Source organism: Chrysemys picta, chromosome 20 (genome assembly GCF_011386835.1).
Source record: "Chrysemys picta bellii isolate R12L10 chromosome 20, ASM1138683v2, whole genome shotgun sequence".
In the NCBI taxonomy this organism is placed as follows: Eukaryota; Metazoa; Chordata; order Testudines; family Emydidae; genus Chrysemys; species Chrysemys picta.
This window is the reverse complement of record NC_088810.1, coordinates 14,891,214-14,915,135: the sequence shown is the minus strand read 5'-3', so window position 1 is coordinate 14,915,135 and position 23,922 is coordinate 14,891,214. Positions and strand designations below refer to the sequence as shown.

At 57.9% G+C, this 23,922-nt stretch overlaps 1 protein-coding gene and 1 long non-coding RNA gene across 2 annotated transcripts in view; both read right to left on the bottom strand.

Annotated features, from left to right (window-relative positions):
- The window catches only part of NDUFS2 (NADH:ubiquinone oxidoreductase core subunit S2), a 349,529-nt gene that overhangs the window by 229,210 nt on the left and 96,397 nt on the right, over nt 1–23,922 (bottom strand). The gene's annotated exons all lie outside the window — the stretch shown is intronic.
- On the bottom strand, nt 7,143–13,237 carry LOC135976704 (uncharacterized). The gene is made up of 4 exons (XR_010594016.1): nt 12,979–13,237; nt 10,766–10,902; nt 10,087–10,267; nt 7,143–8,106 (listed from the first exon to the last, which is right to left on the bottom strand). It is a non-coding gene; the product is annotated as an uncharacterized LOC135976704 (long non-coding RNA).

The following is a 23,922-nucleotide window of genomic DNA, read 5'->3' as shown; positions in this document are numbered from 1 at the left end:
AGAGTATAGAAAACAGCAAGAGATCCTTTTGGCTTAGTGAGAGAAGGAAAGTATAGAAAGCTGAAGGGAGGGCAGGGAGGGTGGGGGTGGGGAAGAGAACTTACCCTTGCGGCTGTATGGGGATAGATAGATAGAGGGGGTGTATGGGGATAGATAGATGGGGGAGTGTATGGGGATAGATAGATAAATAGATAGATGGGGGAGTGTATGGGGATAGATAGATAGATAGATAGATAGATAGATAGAGGGGGAGTGTGTAGATAGATAGATGGGGTGTATGGGGATAGATAGAGGGGGAGTATGTAGCTAGATAGATAGAGGGGGATGATGTAGCTAGATAGATAGAGGGGGTGTATGGGGATAGATAGATAGATGTGGTGTATGGGGATAGATAAATAGATAGAGGGGGTGTATGGGGATAGATAGATGTGGTGTATGGAGATAGATAGATGTGGGGGTGTATGGGGGTAGATAGATAGATGTGGTGTATGTGGAGAGAGAAAGAGGGAGAGAGAGAACCCCATTGGCTTTAAGCCCTTTTACATTTTATGGGACTTTTCTGTAATCTCAGCTCCTTGAACTTTTTTGTGGTCCAAAGCAAACAACAACCCTGGAACCCATGTACACAGAGAATGGTCGTGTAGGAAGGAGCCCAGGGAAGCCAAATCAGATTCAGCTGTGTCATTGACTACAAGCCGGCCAGTGTGTTGCAGTTGGATTTTCCCCGCTGACCCAGTGGCAGGCCACTCCGCTTCTATTAGGGCCCTGGGATGGGACGTAGGTGAGTGGGAGGGCCTGGGTTCCCCTACCCCCGGCAACCCAACGTCAGGAGTGGTAGCCTCCCCACCTGGTTGTCAGGAGGCCTGCATTGGTCTGGCTCCGACCTGAATCCGGATGCCAGACAGTTGTGCTGACTCTCCCACCAGAGAGGTAACCTCCCCTAGACTGCCACAGCTCTGCTGGACTGTAGGTCAGAGCCCCTCTACTTGCTTGCTGCCCCACCCTGATCAGTGGCCAGGCAAATGGACCTTCTGTTGCTCTGCCTGCCTGCCTGTAGGCCACAGCCCCTTCTCGATTGCCGCCCCGCCCTGATTGAGGGCTCTGGGCAAAACCCCAGGCTGCAGGCCTAGATAAAGGCCTACTGTAGCAGGTTGGCTACCCCGCTCCTGCCTGAGAGGTTTAAAACAGCCCTGGAAGAGGGCTGATTGGGGCATGGCCCAGCTACTGGGCTGATTGGGGAACTAGCCACAGCTGGGCCATGCCCCAATCAGGCCCCAGCTGGCCTGTATAAGAAGGCTGGGAGCCAGGAGCTCAAGAGTCTCTCTCTGAGTGCAGAGAGAGAAGGGCCTGGCTGCAGGGAGCTAGACAGGGTACCTGAGTGGAGCAGGGCTGGGGAAAGGCTGAGGAGCTGGGGAGCTCCAGCCTGGATAGCCCCAGGCTGTGGCCTGGTAATAGGCCAAGGGGTACTGGGGGTTGCAGAGGGCAGCCCAAGCCAAGGCAGCAGGTCCGAACCCAACCTCGCCGATGATGAGTGGCCTATACTGCAGTCTGCCCCAGAGAGTGGGGGCTAGCTGGTGACTGGCAGTGGCCTTATCGTGAGGTGGGGTTAGTGGGTGGGGGTTCCCCTGGGAGGGGAGACCTAGCGTGTGTGGGTATTGCCAGGGGGCAGCACCCAGAGCAAGGGGCACCGGGGTCCTGGGAGGGACGCGGGGGCCAGTGCAGAGGACAAGGCGAATCACTGGCCTGCAGAGGGCGCTCCAGAGGCTGGAGAGCTAATTCCCTGGACGACCAGCAGGAGGCGCCGCAGGGGTGAGTCCGGATACTCTTACATATGGTGGAGAATGTGGGTATAGCGGTCCACCCGTGACACAAGGGGCCAAGACAAGGACTGTGGACTATTGCCCAGTGCAGAGACTTGAGAACCGAAGGTGGAGAAAACCATGAAGGACTATTATTAGAGAGCCCGTGTGGCCCGTCTCGCCGAGCAGCAAGCCAGGCTGCTCCAGCTGCTGCGGGGGAGGGCACAAGGACCTCATTGGGGGCCAGGCACCTTGGGCAGGAGGCCGGTGCCAAGGTCAAAGAACTGTTGGGCCTGTGGGGAACCAGGACACTTGAAGAGGGTGTGCCCTCACAGGGCCCAGGCGAGCCTTGAAGGAAGGGCTGTGCCAGAGACAGACCATGGACCGACTCGAGTGCCCCCTGTGAAGCCAACAGGGGGGCTCCAATTGTGTTGGGCCTGTGGGGAACCAGGGCACAAGAAGGGGGAGTGCCCTCACGGAACTCGCAGGGCCCAGGCTAGCCCTGAGGTGGGCAGGGGTGAGCACTGGCTGTGCCTCCTCTGCCACAAGGGGCGCCGGGGAAAGTGGCAGAGCCCCCAGAGACGGAGGGGGAGGCCAGAGGATCAGGCTGGGTCTGAGACTGCCCCGAAGGAGGGGGTGGTGACGACCAGGGCCCCACAGAGGGGATTGTCAGGGGCAGGGAGGCCCCAGACAAACCTGTGATCCCATGGGGGAGCTGAAAAGGCAACCATGGTTACCCAAACTATGGAGGAAGGGAGCAGGCTGCTCCTTGCACTGGACAGCCTGCGAGCAGAGAGGGATTTCCTGCGGGCCCAGCTGAGAGGATAGACACCCTACCCCCCCCCCCCGGTGGAGGGGATCTTGAGGTGGGGGGTGTGTAGCAGGGTGGCTACCCCACTCCTGCCTAAGGGGTTTAAAACAGCCCTGGCAGAGGGCTGGGGCAAAGGGAAAAGCTACTGGGCTGATTGGGGAAGTAGCCACAGCTGGGCCATGCCCCAATCAGGCCCCAGCTGGCCTGTATAAGAAGGCTGGGAGCCAGGAGCTCAAGAGTCTCTCTCTGAGTGCAGAGAGAGAAGGACCTGGCTGCAGGGAGCTAGACAGGATACCTGAGTGGAGCAGGGCTGGGGAAAGGCTGAGGAGCTGGGGAGCTCCAGCCTGGATAGCCCCAGGCTGTGGCCTGGTAATAGGCCAAGGGGTACTGGGGGTTGCAGAGGGCAGCCCAAGCCAAGGCAGCAGGTCCGAACCCAACCTTGCCGATGATGAGTGGCTTATACTGCAGTCTGCCCCAGAGAGTGGGGGCTAGCTGGTGACTGGCAGTGGCCTTATCCTGAGGTGAGGTGGGGTTAGTGGGTAGGGGTTCCCCTGGGAGGGGAGACCTAGCGTGTGTGGGTACTGCCAGGGGGCAGCACCCAGAGCAAGGGGCACCGGGGTCCTGGGAAGGACACAGGAGCCTGCGTGCAGAGGACAGGCGGATCACTGGCCTGCAGAGGGTGCTGCAGAGGCTGGAGAGCTAATTCCCTGGATGACCAGCAGGAGGCGCCGCAGGGGTGAGTCCGGATACTCTTACACCTACAAAAGGTACTCGGGCTGCAGAGGGGCACCCGAGAGATAGGCAGAGGCAGCTGGTCCAACCCCCCTTGCCGATGATGCGTGGTTTATATACTGCAGTCCGCCCCAGTGAGCGGGGGCTAGACAGTGACTGGCAGTAGCCACTGAGGCAAGGTGTGGTTAGAGGGTTGGGGGTTCCCCTGGACACCCAGATAGTGGGTTACTGCCGGGGGCAGGACCCTGACGTAGAGGGGCACCGGGGTCTGGGAGGTACACCGGGACCAGCGGCAGGCGAGACACCAGCCTGTAGAGGGCACTTAGAGGCCAGAAGAGATCATCCCTCACCATTGCCCTGTGACACAGACTCTCTCTTTGCTCGGTCTGACTGCAGGCCTGAACCATTAACACTGAGCTAATTTTCCCCTGAACCAAGGTATCCCAGAAGTATCATAGCGAGGGGCGTTGTCTAGGGTGACCAGATGACAGGAAGAAAATATCGGGACACAAGCGGGGGGGGGCGGCACTGGCAGAACAAAAAAACCCAAAAAACTGAGTGCTGCCAGTGTAAGGACACAAACAGCTCCCTCTCCCAATTCCCTACTGTGGCCCAGTGCTGCTGGCAGTCGGGGGCGGGGGCTGAGAACAGCCGAGTGCTGCGGGCAGTCAGAGGAGATTATGCACCCTTCCTTAGGTATGCATACCTTCAGCCTCTGGTTTTTAGGAGCTCGGGGGGGGGGGGGGGGGGGGGGGGGGGGGGGGGGGCGGGACCAAGGAAGAACAGCTGAGTGCTGCTGGCAGTCAGAGGAGAAGAAAAAAAAAAAAGCCGAGAACAGCTGAGTGCTGCCAGCGGAGGAAAAAAAAAAAAAAAGCGGAGTGCAGCGTCCCGACCGACGATCAATCGGGACGCGGGACAAATACCTAAATATCGGGACGGTCCCGATTTTATCGGGACGTCTGGTCACCCTAGCGTTGTCTCCTGCCCAGACGGACGGGGAGGGAGCTGCAAACCCCTTACAGCCTCTCTTTCTAGTCTTTCATACTTTTTCTCTAAATATGTCAAAACACAAGCACGCAACCTTCCCCCGGCCAAACACAGAAAAATGGGGATGGCGCCGGCAATGGGGATGGGGTGTGGTAACCTGTCAAAAACTATATGGTGATGAAAGCTATCGAGCGGTTACCTACTCACATGGGGTTGTCAGGGAGGGGTAGTACCTCTGATGGGGGAGCAGTCGTACTCCTAGGAGTAGCTCATCCACTTTGGTCCCCACTTGACAATACCCAGCTCTCACCTGTGGCTCCAAGTAGCTGTCAGCATGTGACAGCGGCCACACCCCGGAGACCGTCTCGACCGGTGGGCTAAACCAGGTGAGGGTAGCCGATGAGTATGAGACTCTCTGTGAGTTAGGGCCTGTCTACCCATTGCATGCGAAGGCTGGATCTGGCTGACTGAGGCAACCTGGTTCAATGTCAGGAAGGCGATGACAGCAAGCGTTGTGGAACGCTTAAGAGCACGACAAGACACGTAGGCGTCCCTGGTCATCCACTGCGCCCTGCCCTATCTCCAGCCGTCTCGACTTCTGTCTTGCCACTGGATACAGATAGGAACTGGGAAGAGAGAGTGAGGCTGACGTCACACAACTCTCCCTCACTTTAATCCAATTCACGCGCAAGTCTCGACATAATATCATATCATATTACATCATATCAAATCCTGTGGCGATGGGCGAGCGACGAAGCAGCAGGTGTGGATACACGGAGCTGTAGCTGCGGACCTGCACATAGGCGGCTCAGGCATAATGGTCGTTCCTCACTGACCGAAGCAGCAGTGGAGCTCGGCAACTTCTTGAGCGACTGAGCAGCCCTATTCAGGATTGCACTGCTCACCTCCGTAGAATGAGGAGGGGGCTAGAAAAGGTGCCTTAAACATTGCCTGCTTCACCTTACCCTAGCCAGCATACGCGGCTGGCGGGGATCCCACAAAAGCGGTCGTATAAAAACAAAACTTAGAGTGACGCCGATCATGGAATGTGCACACGTTACTGGACAACATCACGGCAGATAGACCGGAGAGAAGAACAGCACTTGTCGCTAGAGAGCTCGCACGCTACAACATTGACATTGCAGCCCTTAGTGAAACTCGCCTTGCTAATGAAGGACAGCGTCCGAGTCAGGCTGTGGCTATACATTCATTCACACAGGCAGTAATACCTCTGAGGCGAGGCGTATTGCTGAGGCTGAAAAAAAGCGTGAGCTGCGCAAGTCCAGAGCTGCTTGTACATCATCGACAGTGCCATTACATGTCTGCCCGACATGTGACAGGACGTTCCACGCCCGAATCGGACTGATCAGTCCATTAGGGTGACCAGACAGCAAGTGTGAAAAATCGGGACAGGTGGTGTGTGTGTGTGGGGGGGTAATAGAAACCTATATAAGAAAAAGACCCAAAAATCGGGACTGTCCCTATAAAATCGGGACATCTGGTCACCCTATCAGTCATCTTCGGACGTACAGAGCCCGGTCATCGAAAGAATGAGTGGTTGAGGTCTTCATCGATAACGATGGACGAACATCACTCACATGCAATCTCCCACCCTGTACATAGCAATCCTCTGTTTCATTTTGATGTACTTTAAGGCTTTTCTATATGCATCCGAAGAAGTGGGCTGTAGTCCACGAAAGCTTATGCTCTAATAAATTGTTAGTCTCTAAGGTGCCACAAGTCCTCCTGTTCTTCTTTTTGCGGATACAGACTAACACGGCTGCTACTCTGAAACCTTTCTTTAAGGCTTTTATTCATTTTATTGATTAAATAATTGTAATTACAGTAATACATCCAGGTATAAAAGATCTACACATCTTGTCCTGTACACAGAACACAGACCGCTCCAATGGATCCCACAACCCATACAGCGAGAAAGCGTAGCAAGCGTTAACATCTCCAAAATCCTATCCGGGCAGGAAAATGCACCTGCTGTTTGCAACACTTCTATAGTATAGACACAGGGTGAGGGCTAGATAAAGTGACCACGATTAGTCCTGCTCCATCTCTACTGTCTGGGTTTCCATCTACAGCTGTTCACACTGGAAATGCAGGACAGGGGTAAGGTTAGCCCATCACCAAAAGAACCTTAATGTAAAGCAGTGCTCCTGCCAGTGCCTGGTGGGGATCATGCAGACAGACTACACCCCAGGCTGGGCATTGTCCCAGGGTAAAGCAGGGCTGTAGTGGAAGGTGGAGGAGCCCCTGGACGAACAGGGTGAGGCATGGGACAATTCAGCTAGAGTTGCAGGGCTGGGCACCAGAAGAATCGCTGGGTGGAACTTTGGGGTATGGCAGGGAGGGGTGGAACGAGCCCCGCTCTAGGTCAGTCCCAGTGCCAATGGCCCACTGCCTTTGAAGAGGCCACCGATGAAGGCCATTTGTCCTACTCCCCTGGGTCCCACAACCCAGCTCTGCCAGAGAGAAACTTGCCTTGGAATCTTAAAGCAAGTGACTTTGTTTCTAGGGCTGAAGGGGTGGGTGGCATGGGAGACGCTGTCAGCTCAGAGAAAAAAACTGACCCTTGTGCTCTTTGGGGGATCGTACCTGAAATGGGGGTCAGCGGGAGGTGGAAGGGCTGAGTGTAAAGGACCAGGAAGGAAACAGGGTCCTGGGAGAGAGGCAGTGCTGGGACACCCCGTTGCTCATGAGACTCCACCTTCGAGTAGTGCGGCCCCAGGTCTGTAACCCTTATGCTGGGGAGTGCTGCCAAGCAAAGTCTCCTGCTGCAGGCCCACAGCCCTGCCCCAACATAAGGGCTGCAGAACAGGGCCCTCAGAAGGGGAGTTACTACTGTGTCCTGAGGAGCATAAGGGATGGGACCTGTCGGAACCACAGGCTTCCCCCAAGGCTTTGGGGGCTAAAGGAGTCGGCTTCTGAAGTGGATACTGTGCCCTGTCACCAGTGATTGTAGGAACCGGGCTAGCACTCTGGCTCTACGGTGCTAACAGCTAATTGGGGGCCTGAAAGGGGTGAGCCGTGGGGTGCTAGACCTTAGTCAGCCCTGCCCCTGCAGCACATATGGTAGCAGATGGGACAGAGTGAGTCCCAGCTCCAGGAGGGTACCACAGCCAGTGCTGCGAACGGGGCTCCATGAACCCTGCTGGTGCTAGGCTGGGGTCAGCAGCACACAAGTCCTCTCTGTATTTCGGTACCGGCCGGCAGATCCCAGCTCTGCTGAACGATGAAGTGTGGAGAGGGGCCTGCAGCCGCTTGCAGAAGGAATGAGACCCCAGGCACCCAGGATGTGCAGAGGCCAGCAGCAGGATGCAGGTGGCAGGATTCCTCTCGCACATCCAGGATCTGGAGCTGCTGAACGGGCTGCGGGACAGACTGGAATGATCCCGTTGAGTCTCTCAGCTTGGGGTCCTCCCCGTGGCTGGCAAGGCCATGTCCCGAAGCACTGCCTGGCCACGCCCTGGTCAGCAGAAAGCCCTCTGCATCATGGAAACCCAGCGTGGGGCTGGACGGGAACGATGCCCCCTAGCCATGGAAGCGGGCAGTTCACAAAGCCCCAGCTGAGACGCTGTCACCCCAGAGTCCTGGAAACTGGAGCACACACAGGCCAGGCCGCTCCCAGCTCTTCACAGCCAGGGAGAGGGGCTGGGGCCTGGGCCCGCCAGGGAGCCTGACAGTCGCCCTGGCTCCGGCCTTTCCAGTGCCTAGGTCGGGCCGTTCAGCAATCTTCTCCGGCTCCAGAGCTTCACTGTCAGGTCGCTGGGGAAGGAAGAGAGAGAGGAAGTGAGGCTGGAGGCCGCCCCCGCCCCAGCTGGGAGAGGCAGCACAGCGAGTACAATCAGCTACGGGCGCCAGTAACAGGGCACTCTGCCAGTAACGCAGGCTCAGCCAGTGGCACCTCACTGGCAGTGGCCAGTGATGCAGTGGGGGGTGGGGATGGGGCGGGGATCCCCCCAGCAGTGGCCCAGGAGGAGCAGTAGTCAGATGGGCAAACCCCCGAGCTGGCCACTGAATCCAATCATCTGGGGGACTGGGAGGTGGGGGGCAAGAGGACAGTCTCCTCTTGCAAAGAGCTCTACATGGGGGGAAAATCCAAAAGAATCTCATACTGTTAAGAAGCAGCTGAGACCAGAGCGGAGGGGCTGGGGAGCAGAAGGAGGGTGTGAAGTTCTCCATGTTCCAGACCTTCACCACGCCCCCGCGGCAGGCGCTCAGCAGCATGGGGCGGCCAGGGACGAAGGCCAGGGCGCAGACCCAGTCCTTGTGCGCGTTGGGGATTTGCTGGCAGGCACAGAGACAGGGCAGAGCCAGTGAGCGCCCACGATCCACGCTGCCAGCCGGGGCCATCAAGACCCAAACTGCCCCCTGAGCTCCAGGGCAGGGTCAGGCCAGCAGCCAGAGCCAGATGCTGGGTTTGCAGCTGGCTGCTGGCTCTGTAATGGGCTGAGACAAACCCCCCACATCTGTACTGTGGCTGAGAGCTGGAATTTTTAAGCTCCGATCGATTTCTCATCAAGCAGCAGCCGAGGATTTGAATTCAAGACAAGGGGACTCTGGTGAGCTACAGAAGCAGCTCAGCAGGAGAGAAGAGGGCTCCGCCCCAGGAGACAATTGCTCATTGGGATTGACCAGGGGATCTCCAAGCTCTAATCAATCCAAGCCGTGCTGGCAACCCTGATACGAGACACACAAGATGGGGGAGAGAATCTCTTTGATTGGACCAATTTCTGTGTGTGGGGGGGGGAAGGGACAAGTCTGCAAACTCAGCTCTTCTTCCAGGGTGGGGCTTGAAAGCTTGTCCCTTCCACCCACAGGAGCTGGTCCAATAAAAAAGAGATTCCCCCTCACCCCCCATCACTCTAATTATTTGTCTGCCATCAATCCTCAGCGCTCCAGTGGGAAGAAAAATGAGCATTAGCCTCATTTCATAGGGGAGAGACTGTGGGGGAGGGTCACACAGCCACAAATGGTGACTAGCTCTGGGCAGCTCCAATTTGGGGGACACCCCGACCACCCCATTTTCAGAGGAGCAGAGCCCCCACTGCTCCCCTTGACTCCTACAGTGCCCAGCTCCTCTGAACAACCCAGCCCCGGGCGGGCACACGGTAGGTTCTCCAAAACAGAGCCCCCCACCACTAAAGTGACCCGAAGACCGGGAGCGTGGAAGGACCCCCCCACCGCTGAATTGCCGACGACGACCGGGAGCACGGAAGGACCCCCCCACCGCTGAATTGCCGACGACGACCGGGAGCACGGAAGGACCCCCCCACCGCTGAATTGCCGACGACGACCGGGAGCACGGAAGGACCCCCGTCTAGGGCGCCAAAAACCCTGGCGCCGCTCCTGTTCCCGCCAGTCAGATTGGGGAGGCCTAAAAGAGAAGTCTCAGTCTGTGGCTGGGCACCAGAGAGAGGGGCTGATTCGCTGGGGTCTGGAAACGGTGCTGGCAGCTGCAGATGGGTCATTACCCATCCCTGATCAAAGCAACTGTAGGGTGCACGGTGCCCCCCGAAACAGACGAGAGGAGCAACTTCCCTGAGAGCAGAGCACCAAGCCACGGAGCCTCCACGAGCCAGGCCAGGCTAGAACGACCTGCATTGCAGCATTCCTAGACTCAGCCCTGCAGACCAGCCCGGCCGCCTGGCCTTTGCAATGCTGCCCTGAGTGCAGAACGCTGGCAGGGCAGCGCGTCGAGCTTGGCCAGGCCCACAGGGCAGCCTCGGTGCGTCAGGTACTTACGTGAGGGTGCGGACGCACTTGGCCGAATCCCGGATATCCCACACCTTGATGTAGGAGGTGGAGACAGTGAAGACCAACCCTGAGTGGCTGCAGTACTTGATGGACACCACATTATTGGGGTGGCCCTTTAGCGAGGCGTTTTCCTGGCCCGTCACCAGGTTCCACATTTTGCAGCTCCGGTCTGCGGGAGGAGGCAGGAGCACATGACACTGCGGGACCCTTCCTGTCCTCAGCAAAGGATCCCCATGGCTTCCTCCCTCCCTCCCCCCCGCGTCCCCCTGCTCCCACGAGTGCCCCAGGGGAGCTCAGTCCCTGTGGCCCATCCAGCCCCTGGCACCTCCGCCAGACCTGCCAACGGGGGGAGGGTCTATTAGTGCCAGGTGCGAGGTGAACATCCAGCCACTAGGAACCGGGCAGAGGCCCCAACAACTCGCTTCAGGGATGTCACCACACAGCTGTTCAGAACTAATGACTCGTGCAGCATTGCTGCCCTCTGCTGGGGGGACCCAGAACTGCACTGGCCCGTTGTGGCTTTCAGGCAGGCCGGTGCCGTCTGAGCAAGAGGCTCCTGTCCTGCCCCCGCAGTTTGGGGTGGCTCAGCCCCTCCCCTGGGTAACAGGCTCACTCCCCAATGCTCACACCCAGAGCTCAGCAGCCGGCCCGCCCCTGAGGCGCGCACCTTTGGATCCGGAGAAGAGCGGCTCGTTGGTGGCGTCCACGCGGAGAACGGGCTTGGAGTGTCCTTCCGCCACGGAGATGCACTGCAGCGGGGCCGTCTGGGTGCTCCTGGCACCGCCCACGGGGTTAATGAGGCCCCTTCCGTGGGAGAGAGAGAGCAAGGGCGTCAGCAGGGGGGCGCTGGCTGGGTGACCCAGGACGAAGCCAGATCCCGCCCCACGAGGCTGCCAGGGCCTGCTAGTGGGGCTCCGGAGCAAAGCAAACCACAGACAGAAGCTGCTGGGCAGCCTGCTCCCCAGACGGGCCCCCCGGGGGCAGGTCACACCCCATTGGTGCTAAGGGCTCAGGGACTTGTGCAGACCCTGCCTTGGCTTGGGGCTGGGGCTTGGAAAGGAAACGGGCTTCACCCCCTGGCCATCTCGCTGCTGGCACAGATGAGCTACCCCCCTCCCGCCGTGAGAGCTGTGGGTGGCCCCTGTGCCCCATCCAGGCAAGATCCCGAAGCCAATAGAGTCCAGACTGCTGCATGGCACACGCTGCCCCATCCCCTGTGGAGTCAGAGACTAGCAGGGACAGGCTGGCTCCGGACCCAACCCCCAGAACCTCCAGGCTTGAACAAACTGGGGCCCTGCTCCAGCCGTGCTATGTGGGGCATAAGGGCACCACCCCGTGGCCAGCGGGGGGGGGGGAAGCGCCCTCTCTCCATCTGACCCACTCCGGTTTTGCAATGAGCTTCACCCTGCTTTGGCAGATCGGGAAGGGATTTTTAACAGGTCATGTGGCGAATCAATGGCAGAGCTGGGAACAGAGCCTAGGAGTTCTCAATCCCCCGAGAACAGGGAGAGAACCCAGGAATCCTGGCTTCCTGGCCAGGAGACAATCCTGTCTCAAACCAGTTCTAGGCTTTGCCCCAGCAACAGCCAATGGGGCTGTGAGCAGAGTTCAGAGGGAGGTTCTAGGGCGCTGAGCACATGAGAATCGACACCCCTGAGAAAAGAGCCCAGGTGGAAGAGCCCATCATGGAGAGGGTTGATAGCCCCAAAGTAGCTTCCCAGCCAGGATCTCTAAGCACCTCCCCTCCTCCCAGCAGGGTTGGATTACAGGTGGGGACACTGAGGCAAAGGGAGGGGAAAGGGCTAGCCCAGGGTCACACAGCACATTTGTGGCATGGTTGGAATGGATTTTTTGAGGGGCGCTGAGCACCCACTACTCCAGCTGATGGTGCTCAGGGTGTCAGAGTCAGGCCCACGGTGTCTCAAATAGGCACCCAAAGGCCAGTGGGGAGATGCTCCTCTGCCAGCCTGGCCCTTTTGATGTGCAGGGAATGGGGGAAGGAGAGTTGTCCTGGCACAGACACTGCCTTGGGCTAGTGTAATTGGTTCTATGTGGCTCGTGTTGCAAACCCAGGCATGCTGGGGGCAGAGCCAGGGCCTTAGCACACCCCATTAGGGGAACTCTGGGTTGTGGCATAGCCGACAAGCAGCCCTTTGGGAGGTTGCAGTGAGTTAGAGCAACCCCAAGGCTGCTCTAATATATCTGGGAGGCTGCACAGGCCTCAGCAGCAGCCACAGGATCCTCGGTGCCAAGAGGCTGCACCCCAGGTGTTTACTCTTTGCAGATGGGGAAACCGAGGCACAAGACAGGGATAACAATCCTGACCAGCCTCGCCATGGGTGCTGGGAGGCTGAAGCCACGTTTGTCAAGTGCTTTGAGATGTCTGAACTGAAGATGCGAGAGAAGACCCAAAAAAAAAGCATCATAACCTGGACCCTCCAAGCATCCACCAGCTCCAACAACTGGCCTGCCCTGCCTCTTGCAGCTAGGCCAGACACAGCGCAAGATATCATCACTACCCGCCCTGCCCTCGAGGCAGAATAGAGCATGCAGCTGCCCCCATTCAGTGAAAGCACCGTACGCTATCCGCTTAAACACCCAGCACTGCATTTCAAGACGATGGCTCAGACCTTAAGGCACTGGAGACCAGAGGCAGAAAGGGACTTCCACAGCCGGACATGGCATGCCAGGGCCATGCGGGGAAGCAGAGAGAAGGAAAGAGGGACACACAGCGAGCAAGAGCAGCACCAGGACAGAGTCCCAATAGATTTAGCAAAGAAGCAAGGCCCAGAGTTTGGCCAGCACGGATTCAGCATGCAGGGCAGGGGGAGGGAAATGCGAGAAGCCAGAGAGTTCTAATCAATAGAAAGTTGTATGTACCTCAGCACCACCGAGACAGAGGAATCGCTGTCGTCAGACCTAGGGACAGAAAATTAGCAGGATTACGGGAGAAAAAATCCCGGATGAGAGAGGCAGCAGCAGAGTCAGAGAGTGGAGTGTTGTTATTGCATCCAAGCTAGCGGGGTAGAGAGGGAGGAGCGGACACAGAAAACCAGAGAGGAAAGGGGCAGAGGAGCAGGAAGGGACACGTGGCTCGGACACAAGATCTTTCAGGCTGGACTGGAGTCATTCAGCCAGAAGGGACTGTTACAATCACCCAATCTGACCAGTACAGTGCAGGCCATTCTTTGCTAGGAATTTTTGTTTCTTCTGTGACTTGGCTTTTACAGTCATAAACGACATTTGTTCCCATTAGCAACAGCGTTGTTGGTCATTCAACTTTAACAAAACAAAATATATTTTATGATTACTTTAGCTGGCTTATTCCTTGTTTCTTAATTAATTTAACTGATTTTGTTAGTGTAGTGAGCTCATTACATAATGGTTAGTATGTCTGGAACAGCCTATAGTCAAATAAGCATCATCCTCTACTTACAAATAAAAGGCCTTCTGTGTTGTGCCTAGATACCATGGTGACTTGTACATATTTAGGTAGGTAGACTTGAGCTGTATTGTGACCACATGTGCATTTAAACTGTAGGCCCTTAAGGCAAGGGGTTCCATTATTTGGTGGATCATCCAACTTATTGTAAAGCATTCCACACACCATAAAGAACTGTATGCACCTGTGGCACTATAAAGAATGCAGCCAGCCTAAAGAGTTGAATGGTGGGGAGAAAAAGATATACCAAGAATGAATGACTGAGAGTTTAAAGCCAGACAAATTCAAATTGGAAGTAAAGCACAAATTTCGAATAGTAAAGATGGAAAAAACCACTGGAGCAAACTACCAAGGAGCATGGTGGATTCTCCATCTGTTATGCCTTGAAGTCAAGACTGGATGCCTCTGCTGAACCTGCTGCCAAGGAGGCTATTTTGTCTTTGCAACGTGGCCCCCTGCCAGCCGGATGCTGAGCTGCGCCCGCACGTTGGCCACCAAACCATTGGAGGAGGTGGAGATTTCCAGTCCCAGCTGAGCCGGGCGAGGTTTGAACCCGCGACCTGTATCTCAGCCCTAGTGCTGAGCCATCGTGTCCCCACATGGCCTCTGCCCAAGGATCCCAGCGTGGCGTAAGCAGGCAGAACCCTGCCGCTGCCAATCCATCCCTGTCTCATTTCACTGGGCCGTGGCTCAGCATCCCAGTGGTAGCTGTGTGGTCGGACGCTCTCGCCATCCCCCTGCCTTGTTGAAAGGGTTGTTGCTGGCCTAATGACCTGAGAGCGACTGGTCTCCTTTGCCACCGGGGTTCACAGCAGCTGCCCTCCGGGCTGTTGCCTTGCAGATGTTTGAGATTGCGGACAGCGTGGTGGGGAACGTCGGCCCCACCCATAACTTTGAGCCCCCGCACTACGACGGCATCGAGTGTCTGGCCATCCAGGGCGACGTGCTCTTCAGCGGCTCCGGGGACAAGGGGATCAAGAAGTGGGACCTGGAGCAGCAGTAGCTCCTCCAGGTACGGAGGGGGACGAGCAGGAAGGCCCTGCTGCTGGGCGGGGGGCAGAGAGATGGGCTAGACCCGCAGCGTGCCATTTCAAGGGCCAGTGCCAGGTTCTGGAGCGAGGACTTAGAACCTGCTGGAGAGTCACTGTCCAGTCTGGAGCGTGCTCCCGCCGTCCTGGGGGCAGAGGATCAGAGGGCAGACACAGGGACCCCATCCCTACGTTGCACATGGGGCCTCCAGGCAATGGAAGAGCCCCGGGGGTTGCAAACGACAGTGGCTGGCAGGGTGGGTCCCGAAGGCAGTTTACAGCCGTGGGCAACGCACGGTAGCCAGTTCTATAGGGCTGGGCCCCACCTGCTGCGGTTAAAGGGTTCAGTGGCCTATGGGGAAGGGGGACAGGTTGGTCTGGGGGTAGATAGCGCTTGGCATTGTCCCTATTTCTGACCCCGGTGAGTGTGGCTGTCTGATCTCCGGGCCCCACAGGCCGCAGTGCCTGGCTCTACAGGTCAGTGGTGGCGCGCAGCAGTGCGGGGACGGCCTCCAGTGGGTCTGGGATAGAGCAGCAGCCGAAGGTCTGGAACGTGGAGAACTTCACGCCCGTTGGGGAGATCAAGGGCCACGACAGCCCCATCAATGCCATCTGCACCAATTCCAAGCACATATTCACTGCTTCCAGGTGAGGGCAGTAGGCTGGGCTAGGCCCCTGCGGCATGGGGGAGGGAGGTCTGACCCCCAACTCACCCCAGTGCAGCAGAGCTGCAGGAGCTCTCCAAACCCACTGTTGCTCCCCGCATGTGGCAGGGCCTGGAATGGCGCTGGGAGTGAGGGATGGGAACAGCGCCGGAGCCGGGCTGCAGGCGGTTTGGTGTGGGGCAGCAGTCGGCTGCAGGGCCCCCAACCCCTCCCCATCTAGCCTCTCGTCTCCTCCATCTCTCAGCCATTGTTCGGTCGCCCCACAGTGAGGCTCTTCTGCCCCATCCAGTTATGCCAAGCGCTGGTCCTGCTCTGCCCCGCCATGCTTTTGGGAAGCTCTTGCCAGCTCCTTTGATGTGCCGGGACTAGCCAGACCTGGTGCTGCTGGCCCTGCTACCCTCAGCGCAGAAAACGGACTTCCTGCCAGCCAGGCACCAGCTCCTCCTCGACGGTGCCTTGTGCATCTCCAGTGAGAGCACCACCGCCCCCTCCTTCTGCTCCCCAGCCCCTGTGCACAGCCCTGGCCCCCAGAGAGGGCCCCGGGTTCACAATGTCTCTGGCACCGTCTCTGATCTCCTCTTTTCCGACCATGTCCCTTTTCTCCTTTCCTTTCTCTTCCCTCCCCCGCCCCCCCCCCTCTGTTTCTCTCTGTGCCGCAGTGACTGCCAGGTAAAGCTATGGACTTACGTGCCTGGGCTCACCCCCTGCCTTCCTCACCGCGTCCTTGCCATAAAGGGGCGTGCCGCTAGCCTGCCTTGACCCTCCTCCTGCTCTCTCTGGCTCTCACCCCCTCTGGCTCTCTCTCCTTTTCTTTCTCTGTCTCTTCTCTCTCCGCTCTGGTCTCAGCTGCTTCTTAACAGTATGAGATTCTTTTGGATTTTCCCCCCATGTAGAGCTCTTTGCAAGAGGAGACTGTCCTCTTGCCCCCCCCCGCCCCGTCCCCCAGGTGATTGGATTCAGTGGCCAGCTCGGGGGTTTGCCCATCTGACTACTGCTCCTCCTGGGCCACTGCTGGGGGGATCCCCGCCCCATCCCCACCCCCCACTGCGTCACTGGCCACTGCCAGTGAGGTGCCACTGGCTGAGCCTGCATTACTGGCAGAGTGCCCTGTTACTGGCGCTCTGGGGGATTATCCCGCTGGCGGGAAGCTGGGCGCATCTGCTCCCTCCTTGCGCCGGTGCCCGCCCGCCTGGGGCACAGCGGCCTTGCTCTCCTGGGCTGCAGCGTGATGCATTTGGGGGCGGGGGAGTTGGAGGCAGGGCATGGCCCATAGCTGATTGTACTCGCTGTGCTGCCTCTCCCAGCTGGGGCGGGGGCGGCCTCCAGCCTCACTTCCTCTCTCTCTTCCTTCCCCAGCGACCTGACAGTGAAGCTCTGGAGCCGGAGAAGATTGCTGAACGGCCCGACCTAGGCACTGGAAAGGCCGGAGCCAGGGCGACTGTCAGGCTCCCTGGCGGGCCCAGGCCCCAGCCCCTCTCCCTGGCTGTGAAGAGCTGGGAGCGGCCTGGCCTGTGTGTGCTCCAGTTTCCAGGACTCTGGGGTGACGGCGTCTCAGCTGGGGCTTTGTGAACTGCCCGCTTCCATGGCTAGGGGGCGTCGTTCCCGTCCAGTCCCACGCCGGGTTTCCATGATGCAGAAGGCTTTCTGCTGACCAGGGCGTGGCCAGGCAGTGCTTCGGGACATGGCCTTGCCAGCCACGGGGAGGACCCCAAGCTGAGAGACTCAACGGGATCATTCCAATCTGTCCCGCAGCCCGTTCAGCAGCCCCAGATCCTGGATGTGCGAGAGGGATCCTGCCACCTGCATCCTGCTGCTGGCCTCTGCACCTCCTGGGTGCCTGGGGTCTCATTCCTTCTGCAAGCGGCTGCAGGTCCCTCTCCACACTTCGTCGTTCAGCAGAGCTGGGATCTGCCGGCCGGTACCGAAATACAGAGAGGACTTGTGTGCTGCTGACCCCAGCCTAGCAACAGCAGGGTGCATGGAGCCCCGTTCGCAGCACTGGCTGTGGTACCCTCCTGGAGCTGGGACTCACTCTGTCCCATCTGCTACCATATGTGCTGCAGGGGCAGGGCTGACTAAGGTCTAGCACCCCACGGCTCACCCCTTTCAGGCCCCCAATTAGCTGTTAGCACCGTAGAGCCAGAGTGCTAGCCCGGTTCCTACTAATCACTGGTGACAGGGCACAGTATCCACTTCAGAAGCCGACTCCTTTAGCCCCCAAAGCCTTGGGGGAAGCCTGTGGTTCCGACAGGTCCCATCCCTTATGCTCCTCAGGACACAGTAGTAACCCCCATTCTGAGGGCCCTGTTCTGCAGCCCTTATGTTGGGCAGGGCTGTGGGCCTGCAGCAGGAGACTTTGCTTGGCAGCACTCCCCAGCATAAGGGTTACAGACCTGGGGCCACACTACTCGGAAGGTGGAGTCTCATGAGCAACGGGGTGTCCCAGCACTGCCTCTCTCCCAGGACCCTGTTTCCTTCCTGGTCCTTTACACTCAGCCCTTCCACCTCCCGCTGACCCCCATTTCAGGTACGATCCCCCAAAGAGCACAAGGGTCAGTTTTTTTCTCTGAGCTGACAGCGTCTCCCATGCCACCACCCCCTTCAGCCCTAGAAACAAAGTCACTTGCTTTAAGATTCCAAGGCAAAGTTTCTCTCTGGCAGAGCTGGGTTGTGGGACCCAGGGGAGTAGGACAAATGGCCTTCATCGGTGGCCTCTTCAAAGGCAGTGGGCCATTGGCACTGGGACTGACCTAGAGCGGGGCTCGTTCCACCCCTCCCTGCCATACCCCAAAGTTCCACCCAGCGATTCTTCTGGTGCCCAGCCCTGCAACTCTTAGCTGAATTGTCCCATGCCTCACCCTGTTCGTCCAGGGGCTCCTCCACCTTCCACTACAGCCCTGCTTTACCCTGGGACAATGCCCAGCCTGGGGTGTAGTCTGTCTGCATGATCCCCACCAGGCACTGGCAGGAGCACTGCTTTACATTAAGGTTCTTTTGGTGATGGGCTAACCTTACCCCGTCCTGCATTTCCAGTGTGAACAGCTGTAGATGGAAACCCAGACAGTAGAGATGGAGCAGGACTAACCGTGGTCACTTTGTCTAGCCCTCACCCTGTGTCTATACTATAGAAGTGTTGCAAACAGCAGGTGCATTTTCCTGCCCGGATAGGATTTTGGAGATGTTAACGCTTGCTACGGCTTTCTCGCTGTATGGGTTGCGGGATCCATTGGAGCGGTCTGTGTTCTGTGTACAGGACAAGATGTGTAGATCTTTTATACCTGGATGTATTACTGTAATTACAATTATTTAATCAATAAAATGAATAAAAGCATTAAAGTACATCAAAATGAAACAGAGGATTGCTATGTACAGGGTGGGAGATTGCATGTGAGTGATGTTCTTCCATCGTTATCGATGAAGACCTCAACCACTCATTCTTTCGATGACCGGGCTCTGTACGTCCGAAGATGACTGATCAGTCCGATTCGAGCGTGGAACGTCCTGTCACATGTCGGGCAGACATGTAATGGCACTGTCGATGATGTACAAGCAGCTCTGGACTTGCGCAGCTCACGCTTTTTTTCAGCCTCAGCAATACGCCTCGCCTCAGAGGTATTACTACCTGTGTGAATGAATGTATAGCCACAGCCTGACTCGGACAGCTGTCCTTCATTAGCAAGGCGAGTTTCGCTAAGGGCTGCAATGTCAATGTTGTAGCGTGCGAGCTCTCTAGCGACAAGTGCTGTTCTTCTCTCCGGTCTATCTGCCGTGATGTTGTCCAGTAACGTGTGCACATTCCATGATCGGCGTCACTCTAAGTTTTGTTTTTATACGACCGCTTTTGTGGGATCCCCGCCAGCCGCGGTATGCTGGCTAGGGTAAGGTGAAGCAGGCAATGTTTAAGGCACCTTTTCTAGCCCCCTCCTCATTCTACGGAGGTGAGCAGTGCAATCCTGAATAGGGCTGCTCAGTCGCTCAAGAAGTTGCCGAGCTCCACTGCTGCTTCGGTCAGTGAGGAACGACCATTATGCCTGAGCCGCCTATGTGCAGGTCCGCGGCTACAGCTCCGTGTATCCACACCTGCTGCTTCGTCGCTCGCCCATCGCCACAGGATTTGATATGATGTAATATGATATGATATTATGTCGAGACTTGCGCATGAATTGGATTAAAGTGAGGGAGAGTTGTGTGACGTCAGCCTCACTCTCTTCCCAGTTCCTATCTGTATCCAGTGGCAAGACAGAAGTCGAGACGGCTGGAGATAGGGCAGGGCGCAGTGGATGACCAGGACGCCTACGTGTCTTGTCGTGCTCTTAAGCGTTCCACAACGCTTGCTGTCATCGCCTTCCTGACCATTGAACCAGGTTGCCTCAGTCAGCCAGATCCAGCCTTCGCATGCAATGGGTAGACAGGCCCTAACTCACAGAGAGTCTCATACTCATCGGCTACCCTCACCTGGTTTAGCCGCCAGTCGAGATGGTCTCCGGGGTGTGGCCGCTGTCGCATGCTGACAGCTACTTGGAGCCACAGGTGAGAGCTGGGTATTGTCAAGTGGGGACCAAAGTGGATGAGCTACTCCTAGGAGTACGACTGCTCCCCCATCAGAGGTACTACCCCTCCCTGACTACCCCATGTGAGTAGGTAACCGCTCGATAGCTTCGATCACCATATAGTTTTTGACAGGTTACCACACCCCATCCCCATTGCCGGCGCCATCCCCATTTTTCTGTGTTTGGCCGGGGGAAGGTTGCGTGCTTATGTTTTGACATATTTAGAGAAAAAGTATGAAAGACTAGAAAGAGAAGCTGTAAGGGGTTTGCAGCTCCCTCCCCGTCCGTCTGGGCAGGAGACAACGCTAGGGTGACCAGACGTCCCGATAAAATCGGGACCGTCCCGATATTTAGGTGTTTGTCCCGCGTCCCGATTGACCTTCGGTCGCGACGCTGCACTCCGCTTTTTTTTTTTTTTTCTCCGCCGGCAGCACTCAGCTGTTCTCGGCTTTTTTTTTTTTTCCTTCTCCTCTGACTGCCAGCAGCACTCAGCTGTTCTCCGTTGGTCCCCCCCCCCACAGCTCCTAAAAACCAGAGGCTGAAGGTATGCATACCTAAGGAAGGGTGCATAATCTCCTCTGACTGCCCGCAGCACTCGGCTGTTCTCAGCCCCCACCCCCGACTGCCGGCAGCACTGGGCCACAGTAGGGAATTGGGAGAGGGAGCTGTTTGTGTCCTTACACCGGCAGCACTCAGTTTTTGGGGTTTTTTTGCTCCGCCAGTGCCCCCCCCACACACACACACACACTTGTGTCCCGATATTTTGTTCCTGTCATCTGGTCACCCTAGACAACGCCCCTCGCTATGATACTTCTGGGATACCTTGGTTCAGGGGAAAATTAGCTCAGTGTTAATGGTTCAGGCCTGCAGTCAGACCGAGCAAAGAGAGAGAGTCTGTGTCACAGGGCAAGGGTGAGGGATGATCTCTTCTGGCCTCTAAGTGCCCTCTACAGGCTGGTGTCTCGCCTGCCGCTGGTCCCGGTGTACCTCCCAGACCCCGGTGCCCCTCTACGTCAGGGTCCTGCCCCCGGCAGTAACCCACTATCTGGGTGTCCAGGGGAACCCCCAACCCTCTAACCACACCTTGCCTCAGTGGCTACTGCCAGTCACTGTCTAGCCCCCGCTCACTGGGGTGGACTGCAGTATAGAAACCACGCATCATCGGCAAGGGGGGTTGGACCAGCTGCCTCTGCCTATCTCTCGGGTGCCCCTCTGCAGCCCGAGTACCTTTTGTAGGTGTAAGAGTATCCGGACTCACCCCTGCGGCGCCTCCTGCTGGTCATCCAGGGAATTAGCTCTCCAGCCTCTGGAGCACCCTCTGCAGGCCAGTGATCCGCCTGTCCTCTGCACGCAGGCTCCCGTGTCCTTCCCAGGACCCTGGTGCCCCTTGCTCTGGGTGCTGCCCCCTGGCAGTACCCACACACGCTAGGTCTCCCCTCCCAGGTGAACCCCTACCCACTAACCCCACCTCACCTCAGGATAAGGCCACTGCCAGTCACCAGCTAGCCCCCACTCTCTGGGGCAGACTGCAGTATAGGCCACTCATCATCGGCAAGGTTGGGTTCGGACCTGCTGCCTTGGCTTGGGCTGCCCTCTGCAACCCCCAGTACCCCTTGGCCTATTACCAGGCCACAGCCTGGGGCTATCCAGGCTGGAGCTCCCCAGCTCCTCAGCCTTTCCCCAGCCCTGCTCCACTCAGGTATCCTGTCTAGCTCCCTGCAGCCAGGCCCTTCTCTCTCTGCACTCAGAGAGAGACTCTTGAGCTCCTGGCTCCCAGCCTTCTTATACAGGCCAGCTGGGGCCTGATTGGGGCATGGCCCAGCTGTGGCTACTTCCCCAATCAGCCCAGTAGCTTTTCCCTTTGCCCCAGCCCTCTGCCAGGGCTGTTTTAAACCCCTCAGGCAGGAGTGGGGTAGCCACCCTGCTACACACCCCCCACCTCAAGATCCCCTCCACCTGGGGGGTAGGGTGTCTATCCCTAACGCCCCAGCATTCCTCTCAGCTGGGCCCGCAGGAAATCCCTCTCTGCTCGCAGGCTGTCCAGTGCAAGGAGCAGCCTGCTCCCTTCCTCCATAGTTTGGGTAACCATGGTTGCCTTTTCAGCTCCCCCATGGGATCACAGGTTTGTCTGGGGCCTCCCTGCCCCTGACAATCCCCTCTGTGGGGCCCTGGTCGTCACCACCCCCTCCTTCGGGGCAGTCTCAGACCCAGCCTGATCCTCTGGCCTCCCCCTCCGTCTCTGGGGGCTAGGCCGCTTTCCCCGGCACCCTTGTGGCAGAGGAGGCACAGCCAGTGCTCACCCCTGCCCACCTCAGGGCTAGCCTGGGCCCTGCGAGTTCCGTGAGGGCACTCCCCCTTCTTGTGCCCTGGCTCCCCACAGGCCCAACACAATTGGAGCACCCCTGTTGGCTTCACAGGGGGCACTCGAGTCGGTCCATGGTCTGTCTCTGGCACAGCCCTTCCTTCAAGGCTCGCCTGGGCCCTGTGAGGGCACACCCTCTTCAAGTGTCCTGGTTCCCCACAGGCCCAACAGTTCTTTGACCTTGGCACCGGCCTCCTGCCCAAGGTGCCTGGCCCCCAATGAGGTCCTTGTGCCCTCCCCGGCAGCAGCTGGAGCAGCCTGGCTTGCTGCTCGGCGAGACGGGCCACACGGGCTCTCTAATAATAGTCCTTCATGGTTTTCTCCACCTTCGGTTCTCAAGTCTCTGCACTGGGCAATAGTCCACAGTCCTTGTCTTGGCCCCTTGTGTCACGGGTGGACCGCTATACCCGCATTCTCCACCATATGTAAGAGTATCCGGACTCACCCCTGCGGCGCCTCCTGCTGGTCGTCCAGGGAATTAGCTCTCCAGCCTCTGGAGCGCCCTCTGCAGGCCAGTGATTCGCCTGTCCTCTGCACTCAGGCTCCCGTGTCCCTCCCGTGCTGCCCCCTGGCAGTACCCACACACGCTAGGTCTCCCCTCCCAGGGGAACCCCCACCCACTAACCCCACCTCACCTCAGGATAAGGCCACTGCCAGTCACCAGCTAGCCCCCACTCTCTGGGGCAGACTGCAGTATAGGCCACTCATCATCAGCAAGGTTGGGTTCGGACCTGCTGCCTTGGCCTAGCCCTGGGCTGCCCTCTGCAACCCCCAGTACCCCTTGGCCTATTACCAGGCCACAGCCTGGGGCTATCCAGGCTGGAGCTCCCCAGCTCCTCAGCCTTTCCCCAGCCCTGCTCCACTCAGGTACCCTGTCTAGCTCCCTGCAGCCAGGCCCTTCTCTCTCTGCACTCAGAGAGAGACTCTTGAGCTCCTGGCTCCCAGCCTTCTTATACAGGCCAGCTGGGGCCTGATTGGGGCATGGCCCAGCTGTGGCTACTTCCCCAATCAGCCCAGTAGCTTTTCCCTTTGCCCCAGCCCTCTTCCAGGGCTGTTTTAAACCTCTCAGGCAGGACCGGGGTAGCCAACCTGCTATAGTAGGCCTTTATCAAGGCCTGCAGCCTGGGGTTTTGCCCAGAGCCCTCAATCAGGGCGGGGCGGCAATCGAGAAAGGGCTGTGGTCTACAGGCAGGCAGGCAGAGCAACAGAAGGTCCATTTGCCTGGCCACTGATCAGGGTGGGGCAGCAAGCAAGTAGGGGGGCTCTGGCCTACAGTCCAGCAGAGCTGTGGCAGTCTGAGGGAGGTTACCTCTCTGGTGGGAGAGTCAGCACAACTGTCTGGCATCCGGATTCAGGTCGGAGCCAGACCAATGCAGGCCTCCTGACAACCAGGTGGGGAGGCTACCACTCCTGACGTTGGGTTGCCGGGGGTAGGGGAACCCAGGCCCTCCCGCTCACCTACGTCCCATCCCAGGGCCCTAATAGAAGCGGAGTGGCCTGCCACTGGGTCAGCGGGGAAAATCCAACTGCAACACACTGGCCGGCTTGTAGTCAATGACACAGCTGAATCTGATTTGGCTTCCCTGGGCTCCTTCCTACACGACCATTCTCTGTGTACATGGGTTCCAGGGTTGTTGTTTGCTTTGGACCACGAAAAAGTTCAAGGAGCTGAGATTACAGAAAAGTCCCATAAAATGTAAAAGGGCTTAAAGCCAATGGGGTTCTCTCTCTCCCTCTTTCTCTCTCCACATACACCACATCTATCTATCTACCCCCA